Below are 13,485 nucleotides of genomic sequence, written 5' to 3'. Positions count from 1 at the left end.
ATTCCCATCAGCAATGCGCAGAATACCTGCCTCCTCCACATGTTTCCCAGCACTTGCTGCTGTGTGTTTCTGTTCCAGCCAGAACAATACCTCATTCTGGTGTTGTGGAGTATTACTTTAACGGACAAATATGTGTTACATTTATTTATGCTGCAGAATGTTACTTTAACTGTGTAAATGGGTATTGCTTTTGTTTATGCTGCATTTATTTAATTATGAAAAGATGTGTTACATCTATTTTCACCTTGTCTGCCTAAGGCACCTGATTGGTCTAAACAAAAGCTGAATGGCCAATAGCTAGGTAGGAGAAAGGATAGGCAGGGCTGTCAGGTCTAGAGAATAAATAGGAGAGATCTAGGCTCAAGAGAAAAGAGGAGGAATGAGAGAAAGAGAGAATGAGGGACACTCCCAGGGCCAGAAACCAGGCAGCTCAGCCAGCCAGCTATAGAGACAGCAAGAAACTAAGATAAGGTAAAAAGCCCCGAGGCAAAAGGTAGATAAAGAGAAACAGGTTAAGTTAAAAGAATTAGCCAGAAACTTGCCTAAGCTAGTCTAAGCACTCAAAACTCCTAATAAGTCTCTGTGTCATGATTTGGGAGTGGGTTCGTGGCCCAAAAGAAAAAGCCTGCTATGTTCTGGTTTTGATTCATATTTTCTGAATGATGAGTGAAGTTGTGCATCTTTGCACATAAAAGCCCGAATTCTCAACCTTGGCTTGCTTAAATATTTAATGACTTTATTTTTACCAAAGAAGTATTTCTAGTGCCAAGTGCCATTCTTCATTATACTTAGGCTTTTTCTTAGAAAAATAGTTTTTATTTTTTCTTGGAAAATATAGAAGTATATCTCATATATGCCATTATCAAAAAGAGGTCACCTGCTTCAAGAAAAATGGAGATGGCATCTAAAGAAAAGGAACTTTCAGCACAAACAGTGCTGGGGACCAAAGCCAGGAGTCTTATGTGTGGCAAACACCACAGCATGGAGCTGCACCCCTCGTTCTTGGAAACGGCATCAAATCCCCAAGTGCTGGGGTCACGTGGCATTGCCTTTCTGTTGCTTTGATCAAATACCTAACATGGACGGGGCTTGAAGGGGGAGGGCGGGCTTATTTTGGCTCACAGTTTGAGAGGACACAGTCAGCATGGTGACAGGAGTGAGAAGCTGGGACTCTTCACCTCCTCACATTGTGGTGGAAAAGGAAACAGAGGCAGTGGGTGGAGCTGGGCTATAAGATCTCCCTGTCTGTCTTCAGTGACCCACTTCCTTAGGTGGGGCTCCACCTCTTACAGTTTCCATGGCCTTCCAAAACAAGTCCAAGAGCTGGAAACCAAGTAGTCATACGTGTGAGCCTATGGGGGATATTTCAAATGCAAAGCACAGCAGCCATACAGATCCTAGGCATATCCTTCCCAGAGAGATCCACTAACACCAATTGTTTCAGTGATGTTCTCCATTGCTGAGGGTTCTGCTTAAGTTCATGCATAGGATCCAGATTTCCTGTCTCCATAGTTTCTTTCAGCCTGGAATAGATCCTCAGCTTTCCCCTGACTTTCTTTCTTTTTCTTTTCTTTTCTTTTTTTTTTTTTTAAATGAAGGAAGTTTGTTTATGTCTCAACAAAATATGGAACGCTTCACAAATTTGTGTGTCATCCTTGCACAGGGGCCATGCTAATCTTCTCTGTATGGTTCCAATTTTAATATATGTGCTGCTGAAGCGAGCACTTCCCTGACTTTCGTGAGCTAGGCATGAATGAAGATTGTATTTTGCCATCTCTCCCTCTCTGCTCTTGCCCTGTTTCCTTGTGGTGAGCTCTAACCTACATTTTGGCTGGAGTGGCAGAGTGTGGTTATTTGGTTGCTGTACTTTTAGCTTTAATCACTTAGGGTGGTCTCTGTCTCCATGGCAAAGTCATACTTTATTCTCATTGTAACTAGTAAAAAAAAAATCCTATGAGGAGATACTTTGAGACACTATGAATGGCTCTTTCCATATCAACCTGTCACTTGCTAGAGTTTCAGCATCCATTGATGTTTCTTGCCTGAATTAATTACCACTATCATGGTTGCCATAGTGTTCATCCTACTCAATAGATTATGAAATGCTACTTTTTAAAAAACTTATACACATGCGCACATGTTTGTGTGAAAGTGAGTGTGTGCGCGTGTGTACATGTGTAGGCCTGTGCACATGTGGAGGTTGGAGGAAGACATCAGGTGTCCTCCTCTATCACTTTCCACTTTATTTTCTGCAGACAGGGCGTCTTATTGAAGCCAGAGCTATCTTCCTGTCCCTGCCATCCACAGCACTAGGGAAATAGGTGTGGGCGAGGCCGTGTCCAGCTTTTTATGTGGGTGTTGGAGGTTATAACTCAGGTCCTCTTATGTTTATGCAACAATCACTCCTATCCGCTGAACCATCTTCCAGTCTTTGCCTGTATTTATTTATTTATTAAAAAACCAGTTATTTTATTTTATATGAATATGTGTATGCTTGAATGTATGTATGCCTACCACATGCATGCAGGAGTGGGCAGAGGTCAGAAGAGGTGTAAGATTCCCCCTAGAACTGGAGTTAACAGGCGGTTGTGAGCTGCCATATGGGTGCTGAGAACCCAACCTAGTTCCTTTGCAAGAGCAACAAGCATCTTAACTGCTGAGCCATCTTCTCAGCCTTGTTTGTTTTTGTTTGTTTGTTTCTATCTATCTATCAATCAGTGATCTATTTATTTATTTATAAATTAAAAAATTATTTCATGTGTATGGGTGTTTTGCCTGCTTGTATGTCTGTATCCTACATGTGTGGGTACCTGTAGAGGCCACAAGAGGGTATTATATCCTCTAGAACTGGAATTTCAGACTGTTGTAAGCCACCATGTTGGTCCTGGGAATTGAGCCTATGTCCTCTAGGAGAGCTGCAATTGCTTTTAATTGATGAGCTAACTCTCTAGCCCTTCTATTTATATTTATTTTAATACTCAGAATTTCCCAATTTGGTCAGTGGGAGTTTCTTCAAGTTTCTTCCTTCCTTCCTTCCTTCCTTCCTTCCTTCCTTCCTTCCTTCCTTCCACCTCTTCATCATTGTTTTGAACATTTCCTTATTTTATGATGCAAAGGATATTTCAAGTTCATCTCATTCATTCCTTGGATTTAATAATTTAAAGACAGTATATTTAAAATTTAAAAAGCAAGCAAGTGGGCTGGAGAGATGGCTCAGAGGTTAAGAGCACTGGCTGCTCTTCCAGAGGTCCTGAGTTCAATTCCCAGCAACCACATGGTGGCTCACAAAACCACCTATAATGAGATCTGGTGCCCTCTCTGGCTTGCAGTCATACATGCTGTATACATAATAAATAAATAAATCTTAAAAAAAAAAAAAAAAGAAAGCAAGTCCCTCTGTTTGTTTCATATGCATACCCTAGACAGGCAGGTTCAAGAATTTCCATTGTAACAAGATATCAATTCCAAAACATGAGGTGCACATATCATAGTCACATGAGTAAGAGTTAGCTGTAAACTTGAGCATTCCTTTTTGTTTGTTTGTTTGTGTTTTGAGAAAGGGCCTCTCTCTGTAGCTCTGGCTGTCCTGGAACTCCCTCTCTAGACTAGGCTGGACCTTGAACTCAGAGTTTAGCCTGCCTCTACAATGCCGGGATTAAAGGTTAGTGCCACCAAGCCCTGTTTAAACTCTCTGTTAATTTGAGCATTCTTGAGGAAGGGGCCACATCCATCTATACTACAAGGTCGTTGGACTCCTTCCTTTCTGACACTCCAGAACTTGCCATCATGGGAGCCCTGTCTAGGGAGAAAACAGTTTTCACATATTTCTGTATAGACAGCAGAAGTTAGACTGTTGTAAAAAGATACTAGGTTTAGATTTCCCCTTATTGCCCTGAGAGGTGTTCATCACTCCAGCCTCTAATGGCTGAAATCAAAATAGCCCATATTTTTGCACTGATGGAGAATGAGCCGCCAAGGGCCAGGGAATATCCATTTTAAAAACATTTCAGCCATGTAATTTAATATAATTACTAATTAAATGGAAATAAAATTGAGTCCATAGCAACAATAACAATCACTGTAGCATTGGTCCTTACCCAAGTACTGTTTGTTGAAGCATTACCTAGGCTAAGGTCTCCCGCAAGAGGAGTGTCTACAGAGGGAGCCATGGCTGGCTCATTATTGCTGAATAAGACATAGGGACTGCTTCGGGGCACTTGGCAGCCACAGACCTCATTTTATAACTCATATCTATTACCATTCTCACGTGGTTTCGAGGAATTTATTCACTAGTGCAGAAGGCAGGATGCCATTGAAAATCAAGGGTAGAGAGCAGGTGGGTGGCACTTGTCAATGGCTTTATTTCAGCACAGAGAAGGGCTCAAGCAATCACCTATCCTTGGTGAGAGTCACACAGACACTCTCTCGGGAAAGGTGAAGCTCTTTCGAAAGGACCTTTGAGTGTATGTGTCCTTGTTGAGTGGCTTTCGGTGGGTACATGTAATAGTGTACACAGAGCAGATTTGGAGAGCTGTGCAGGTAGGTTTTCTTATTTCCCTCTTAGGGTACCCTCCAAGATGACTCATTTCTTTATTCATCCAACATACACTTATTGAGTGCCTATGGTTCACCATATACTGATTAGGTGCCAGGGTTATTAAGGCAGCCATGATTGCTCAGGAATCTGATGGTCTGGGAAGGAAGAGACTAATATGGATAAATTAAAAAGTGTCATGGGCAGGGGAAGGGAGGATAGAAGACAGACATGACATCACTGAGGGAAACTAAAAAAATTCCATCTGCCAAAACCTGAAACCAAAGGAGGGTTTTGGCTAAGCAACTGATAGAAGGAAGGTGTCCCAGGCAAAGGCATGGCTGTAGATAATGGCTGTGAGTGAGTGTGAAACCTAGTCGCTTTGAGAAACTAAAGGAGTTTCAAAGTGCAGGCAATAAGCACACTAAGGGAGAATGTGCTACCAGGTAGGAATAGACCTGCCAAATGTAGGGACAAGGACCCCTTGGAGAGGAGCTCAGATTCTGTCCCATGCAAGTGGCAGGAAGCTTCCAAGGAGAAATGGCAGCTCTTGCTTTCTGTTTGTAAAGGCTCAACCTTGAGGCTGGTGGGGAACAGCCTATGGGGAGCAGGACCAGGGAGGATACAGGAAAACTAGGTAGGGGATCCCTTAGGGATTCAAGTAAGATGGTCCAGGATGATGGTAGAGAATAAGGGGACAGTGACAGATGGACACACACTCAGGTGGGAGGATGGACCTGGAGTGATCAGGCTGTGAGGAGGAGTGAGGGTGCATCCCCCACGCTAGCTTGAGCCTAGGGCCAACAGTGCAACACGTTTAGCTGGGAAATAGGAGAAGACAATTGAATCGGAAGAGTACAGATTCTGGAAATTCTCAACTGTGCATAACACCAACTCAACTGCCTCTGTTGCTCAGCCATCATCACTATCCATCTCCAGAACTTTAGCATCTGACCCAGAAGAAACTATACACATCATACACTGCTACTACTGTCCCACCCACCTTACCCCTCCCATCCCTGCCCACCGTCATTCTACACTGTTTTAAGTTTACACTACATCTTTGACTGCTTTAGATGAGTTATAGAAGGGGGATCGTAGTGGGATACATCAATGAAGATCTCAGAAAAGGCTTTTTAAAATTGTAATTTATTATTATTATTGTTGTGTGTGTACTATGGCATGCACATGAGGTCAGAGGATAATTTTGTGAAGTCAGTTCTTTTCTTCCACTTTACGTGGGGCCAAGGGGTCAAACTCAGGTCATCAGCCTTGTGTGGCAAGTGTGTTCCAGGCTGAGCCATCTCAGTCTGATCCATGAAGAGGCTTTTTGTCCAAGTGAATCCTATTGGCCAAGGTATACAGTGAGTTCGTAAACAACTCATCATGGTGTGCTGCTTGTTATGAAGGCTTCTGGTTTCTACCAGCATGCCCTGTACTTGATGGTATGAATGTTCAGGCATTGATTCTCTTCTGAGAAACAAATGGCAAATTTGTACCTGTTTCTTCTTCTTTTTTTCTCTTCCAAGATATGGTCTCATGTAGCCTAGGCTGGCTTGCCATGTGGCTGAGGATGGCCTATTACAGGTGCGTATCACCAGATCCTGCTCCCGTTTCTGATCCCTTTTGTTGCTCCCATCGAAACTAATGGAAGATAACTATGGGTAAGCCACAAGTTAGCACAGAGGAAAGCTTCAGAAACGAGGGGTTCACTGTTGTTTCTTGGAAGGTTTATCTTCTCGAAGTCGACTAGGTTTGATGACCTTCAGAAAAAAAAAGAAGGCACTTTGCTTTTTTCCTAACAAAGAAAACGTGGCTTTTAAAGTACTTTTCCATTTCTCTCTGGGCTTCCTTTCTTCCCCTGGTTTCTTACTACTAACGAGCTAGCATACAGCAGTCCTTTGTCTTCTATTATTCTTCAAAGCTGTTGATTGACCCTGAACAGAACGAAGGCAAGATGTTATTAAAATAAAACAAGTTCCCGTTGAGCTGCTGATGAACGCTGAAATGCACCCACCTCTCCCCTATTGATTGCCTCCTGCCAACAAAGGCAGACACAAGCTTGTAAGGCAAGCTGCCTGTGGAAAGGAAAGGTTTAATTAGAGGAAAAGAGAATGAGCTGGAAGATCGACCACACGCAGTCATCAAACGGTTGCATTTCATAACTGGCTCTTTGAGACATGCCTGCCTCTTGAGCCTTCCTCGATGCTTGAAGGCTTCCCTACCGTGCATCAGGATGAGTAAATGTCCCCCTGAGCACTTCACCACTTCACCGTAAATTAGGGCCATTCAACATCTTGGAATTCAGAGTTAGCAAGCAAGAGCAGGAAGACAGGTTCCTCTGCAGCCCAGGGCTGCAAATGTTGAAAATAGAAGAGGTGAGAAGAGGCCCCTACATTCCTCGAGTGGACTTCTTCAGAACTCACCAGCTCGTTAAGTGTCTGGGTTGAAAGTCTAGAGCCTGGCAACTGCACCAATATTTAGTAATAAGAGTGTATTAAAAAGCTGGTATTTGGCCGGGTGGTGGTGGTGCACGCCTTTAATCCCAGCACTGGGGAGGCGGAGCCAGGTGGATCTCTGTGAGTTCAAGGCCAGTCTGGTCTACAGAGCAAGATCCAGGACAGGCACCAAAACTACACAGAGAAACCCTGTCTCGAACCCTTGCCCACCAAACAAAACAAAGCAAAACAAAAACAACAACAACAACAAACCCCCAAAAACAAAAGCTGGTATCGGTTGGGATCGGTTGTGTAGCTTTTCAAGACAGTGGGGAAAAGAGCAGTAGCAACTCAGCTGTATACAGGCTTTGCTGCATGAAAGCCTGAAGGATGGCTTTCCTCATTCACATATTCGAGTGCGGATTGTGGTTTGCTCTGAAGACGGAATGTGATAATGTAGATGATTCCTTTCACATGGTAATTGGGTACAGGAGAGCACTAAGAGCCGTCTTTACTATCCATATCTACAGGTCCTGAGGAAACAGTTCTTCTATTCATAGCAACTTGGCCAAGACTTTACACAGCTCTGTTCTCCATAAAAAGGTTCCTCTGAGGCAGGGGATATAGCTCAGTGGTAGAGAGCTTGCCTGGCATGCCTGAAGTCTCACATTCGATTCTAGCATTATTTATACAACAATGACGTTAAAAAAGTTCCTCTGATGTAGTGATGCATGCATTTAATCCCAGTTCTCAGGAGGCAGGAGCAGGGAGATCTAAGAGGATTGCTTTAACGTATCACATGATGTAGATTTTAAAGCACCTTTACAGGATTGGGTACTATTGTCTATACTATAGATTAAGAAAGAAGGTCTCAGGGGCTGGACAGATGGTGCACTGGTTAAGAGAACTGGCTGCTTTTCTAGAAGATATGGGTTTGATTGCCACAGGGGAGCTCACAACTGTCTTAACTCTAGTTCCAGGGGAATCTAGCGTCCTCTTCTGGCATCTGCTGGCATTGAACACACGTGGTGCGTAGATAACACTTGCAATAAATAAATGAAATTTAAAAAAGGAAGTCCCTGGTGTGCATAGTGGGGCACACCTTTAATCCCAGCACTTGGGAGACAGAGGCAGGAAGATCCCTGTGAATCTGAGCCCAGCCTGGTTTACATAGTGAGTTCTGGGCCAGCCAGAGTTACTTGGTGAGACTCTGTTAAAACAAACAAATAAATAAATAAAATTAAAAAGGTTCCTTTGCATTAAAGAACCATCCATGTTTCAGTTCTTAGACATTTAGTGAGATTTTATAGTCATCTTACAAATATCTATTTAAAATATTGAATTGTTTAAAAAATAAACTTGTTTTGGGATTGTACAAAACCAACAGCTGCTCATTGGTATGAATGGTGGTCTAGAGGGCAGGTGTGGGACCAGGCAACCTGGTGCCTCTGGTCCTTAACCATGTTCTCTCTCTTCCACTAGTGAAATGACTGGACTGTGTGAAGATCAAATGAGTTAGTGCTGGGAGGAGGCTTAGCACAATATATGGTCAACAAATGCTAGCTAGTAGAGAACAAAATACAGCAACCCTAACTCAAAACCGCATGAAACCTCCCAGAAAATCCAAGAGTGCTTATTTTCATGTATAAGTTTTTAGAAAGTACAGGCTGGCTGTGTGAACAGCAGTGTCTACATTATGGGACATGTATATGTATATGACATGTATATGTCAGCCCATATTGTGTCCCTTGAAGGGGACTCTGCACAGTGGGGACTCCCTCCCAGACCCCGGATTAGGTATAAACCACACCCAAACACCTGTTTTCACAGAGAGATTCTTTATTAAGTGGGGGGAGAAAAGTTAAAAGGCCGCTTTCTGACTCAGGCAGAAAGACAGCAGCAAATGACCTTGCGGGTGTCATTTTTTTTTTTTTTTTTTTTTTTTTGGCCCGGAGCTGAGGACCGAACCTAGGGCCTTGCACTTGCTAAGCAAGCACTCTACCACTGAGCTAAATCCCTAACCCAAGGGTGTAATTTTTAAGAGGAGAAGAAGGGGATGTCTGTGATAGAATGGGCTAGGATGTGGGGTAAAGGAGATGGAGAATGAGGGAAAAGGGGGAAGGGGTAATTGTCCCATGGGGATAAAGGACTGCCTCTGGATAGAGGGAGACATAGGCAAATGTTTTTTTTTTTTTAATATTTAAATATTTAAATATTTATTTATTTATTTATTTATTTATTTATTTATTATCCAGAAGAGGGCACCAGATCTCATTACAGATGGCTGTGAGCCACCATGTGGTTGCTGGGAATTGAACTCAGGACCTCTGGAAGAGCAGTCGGTGCTCTTAACCTCTGAGCCATCTCTCTAGCCCACACTGTAAACTTTTATCATTCCTTTATCATAAGAACATTCAAAACTCTTCTGGCCTACATTATTGTTGGACTTAGACACCCTGCCATGCAACTGAACACCTGACCTGGTCTCTGATGACAACTATTCTGCTCCCAGTTTCTATATCAGACACCACACATGAGTGAAGACATGAAACACTTGTCTTCCCGTGCCTGGCTTATTCCATTTAACGCACTGTCCTCTCTGCTATCAGTGGGATTAAATATGTTTTCATGGCTGAATAGCTTTGTGTGGTGTGTGTGAGTGTGTGACATGTTTTCTGTATCCACTCCTCAGTTTGTGGTCTTCCCGTCACGTTCATTCCCAACCACTGAGAACAGCACTGCAGTAATCACAGACATGCATGCATCTCCCCAACACAGTGAATTCACTCCCTTTGGACATAACACCCATCAGTGAGATTGGCAGCTCACAAGGCAGTTCTGTTTTTCCTGTTCTGAGGCTCCTCTCTGTTGTTTCCATGATGTTTGTCCTGGTTTACATCCATTCCCTTTGCCTGTACAAATCAAGAAAAGGGGTCTCACTTCACAGCATCCTCACCAACACTGGTTTTGTCTTTATTTGTTGTTGTTTTGTGAGACAGTGTCTAGTTAGCCTAGGCTGGCCTAAAATTCTCAATCTTCCTGCCTCTGCCTCTTGAGTGTCAGGAATACTGGTGTGTGCTACCATGTCCTGGAACTCCCTTTGCAGACCAGGCTGGCCTTGAAGAACGCATAGAGATCTGCCTGCCTCTGCCTCCCAAGTGCTGGGATTAAAGGTGTGTGCCACCACTGCCTGGCTTGGTTTGGGTTTTTTGACAATGTCGGAGTCATTCTTTACAACTATCTGAGTCTTAATGTCATCCACTCCCTGCTTTCCCAGTTGGGGTGTGACTTACTTGTGTGCTCTCCAGAAGCACCAGGTGGGAGAATCTACAGTATATGTCAGCATGGCCTTTGCAATGAGCTGTCTCCTTGAACCCCCTGAAAGGAGCCACCAGCACAGACACCATGGAGGCAAGGTTGTGGATGGACTGCTGTTGATGCTTAGGTCAATCCGTGTCTATTCTAGTAAACAGAATAAACACCTCTTGTCTGTGTCCTGATCTTCTCTTTTAACCACACATACCTCAGAGGGGTCTCGAAGATCAGTTCCCAGACTGTAGCACCTGACACTGTCTGAACAGGAAGATGGCTTTGTTCCCCAGCTCAAAAGCGCCTTCCCCATCCTGGGTCAGTGAACTTCTTACCTGGTGAGCTCCACCATGGCTCCACTGTGGCACGGGGAGGTGGCAGTTCAAGGAATCCTAAACCTCAGATCCAGGCAGGTAATGCCTCTGCAGTGGCGATCGCCAGCAGGCTGGTGCTGGTGGGAGGGTCAGTGTGAACTCGACTTTCCCTCACGCATATATGTCTGTGAGTGTAGCAGATATTAAAAAGGGAAACAAAGATGTTTAAAACATCCTTAATGTCCAGGGTGAGGAGTTACCCAGTGACTCACACACAAGTCTCCAGCTTACTTCTAAGGGAATCACATCCTATAAGAACGTTCTTGGGGCTGGGGAGATGGTATCATGCGTAGAATGCTAGTTGTGTGAGCACAAGGCCCTGGGCTTGGAACCCCATCAGCCCTGTAAAAGGGGGTGTGTGGGTATGTATGCCCAGCCAGATGAGCCAAATCAGTGAGTGCTGGGTTCATCCAGAGACCCTGCCTCAACTCATAAGGTAGAGAGAGAAGCAGACATCCAGCTTCAGTGTCTGGCTTCCACGTACACCCAAACACAAACATGTTTTTTTGTTTTTGTTTTTTCCACTTTTTAAATTTATTTTTCTATTATCAGCTTGATACAGTATAAATTCTTATGCAAATTGTGAAATGTTTCATTGAGGCTTGCTCAGTAATTGAGTAAAACCAAAACTTATTATAAGCCACAGTCATCCTAGGGTTCCCCCTGCTATATATATAGTCTCCATGGTTCTGTGGGTTGCAGTTTGATTGTTCTTTGCTTTCTATCTAGAATCCACTTATGAGTGAGTACGTACCATGTTTGTCCTTCTGGGTTTGGGTTACCTCACTCAGGATGATTTTTTTTCTAGTTCCATCCATTTGCCTGCCAATTTCATGCTGTCATTGTTTTTCTGTGCTGAGTATCTCCATTGTATATATGTACCACATTTTCTTAATCTTCAGTTAACGGGCACCTAGGTTGTTTCCAGGTTCTGGCTATTACAAATAGTGCTGCTATGAACATAGTTGAGCATGTATCTTTGTGGTGTGATTGAGCATTCCTTGGGTATATGCCCAAGAGTGGTATGGCTGGGTTTTGAGGTAGATCGATTCCCAATTTTCTGAGAAGCCACCAAACTGATTTCCACAGTGGTTGTACAAGTTTGCATTCCCACCAATGGTGGAGGAGTGTTCCCTTTGCTCTGCATCCTTGCACAAACATATTTTTTGTTTGTGTCTTTTTCAAGACAGGGTCCTCTATGCAGCCTTGGCTGTCCTGGAGCTCACTGTGTAGACCAGGATGGCCTTGAACAAACACACTGTTTATCTACACTTATTCGATATTTGCATTACATGTACTCAAGGAATCCTCTTTTAATATACATTCGTTCTATCAGTTCTATTCTTCTAGAGAGCTCCAACTAATGCCACCAGCAAAAATACTAATATATATTTAAAAGCTGTAAGGATTTTGAATGTTTGTTCTGATTTGAACAATACACACTAGCTCTGTGCTTTGCACATGTGATCTCATGTAGTTTGTACATCAATTCTGGTTATTTCTCTTTCTCCCCCTCAGCCCCCTTCTTTTGAGATGAGTAATTAAGATCAGTGAGGTTAGGTGATTTCTCCAATGTCACACAGCAATGGAGCAAAGATTTACAGTCTCTTTGACTTCCAAGTCTTAAGTACCACTTACAAGCCTGATACTGAATTAAGAGCAGGCATCCCACACACAAAGGTGAATGATCTGGATATACACCAGTTGGCAACTCTAATACTCTGGGCTTAGACTTTTTTTTTTTTTTTTTTTAAAGATTTATTTATTTATTTTGTATACAGTGTTCTGTCTGCATGTCTGCCTGCAGGCCAGAAGAGGGCATCAGATCTGATTATGGATGGTTGTGAGCCACCGTGTGGTTGCTGGGAATTGAACTCAGGACCTCTGGAAAAACAGCTAGTGCTCTTAACCGCTGAGCCATCTCTCCAGCCCCCGTGCTTAGACTTCTTAACACCGTGATTTGGACATTAAAGTAAACTAGAGTTTCTGCTGTTTATTAAACAGCTTCTCAAGAAGCTCTGATAGTTACTCTTTAATAATAGGTTTATTTGCACGAGTGTTTTGCCTGTATGTGTGTATGTACACTGTGTGCATACCTGATTCCCATGGAGACCAGAAGAGGGAGCCAGAACGCCCTGGACCTGGAGTTATAGATGAATGCTAGCCACCATGTGGGTGCTGGGATCTGAACCCAGGTCCTTTGTAAATTTCTCTGAACTACTGCATGTCCCTTTAGCGCCTCTAACAGATTATTCCTAAAAGATGTATTCTTATTATTTTATTAAGTATAGGCATGCGTGTCTGTATGTGGATATGCACCTGTTAGTGCAGGTGTCTTTAGGGCTGGAGGCAGCAGGTGCCTTGCAGCTGGAGTTACAGATGGTGGTGAACTGCCTGGCATGGGTGCTGGGAACAGAGCTTGGGTCCTCTTGAAGAGCAGCAGGTGCTCTTACGCACTGAGCCATCTAATGGGCTCTCAGAAGCCCTTATAAAGTCTCTGTTCATTTCTTCATGCTTTCTTACATTGAATTTGTGTGACAGTGAGGTTATATTTCTTTATTATCTGGCTCCTCCTTATAAAACTAATGTAAGTTATTCTTATTTTTCAAGCATACTTTCAAGTCAAGAGGAGCAGATAAGCAGTGTCAAGGAAAATACCCTTTGCAGACAGTGACAGGAGACAAAGGTTGCATAAATGTTTAATTTTACTGTGCATATTAATGTAAGCATTGAGCACACGTGGCCCTCAGCAAATTACTTGTCACGGAACGAGGATGAGGGGCACATGCTGCATATGGCATGTACTTATTTTCAGTGTCATTTGCAATGG

The 13,485-nt window shown here is 43.2% G+C and overlaps 1 non-coding gene across 1 annotated transcript; it reads right to left on the bottom strand.

Moving 5' to 3' along the window:
- Positions 1-1,618: 1,618 nt before the first annotated feature.
- On the bottom strand, positions 1,619-1,725 carry LOC118590586. The gene has a single exon (XR_004945853.1). It is a non-coding gene; the product is annotated as a U6 spliceosomal RNA (small nuclear RNA).
- Positions 1,726-13,485: the final 11,760 nt, after the last annotated feature.

Source organism: Onychomys torridus, chromosome 8 (genome assembly GCF_903995425.1).
Source record: "Onychomys torridus chromosome 8, mOncTor1.1, whole genome shotgun sequence".
In the NCBI taxonomy this organism is placed as follows: Eukaryota; Metazoa; Chordata; class Mammalia; order Rodentia; family Cricetidae; genus Onychomys; species Onychomys torridus.
The sequence above is the reverse complement of the archived record's forward strand: the minus strand, read 5'-3'. Positions and strand labels throughout refer to the sequence as shown.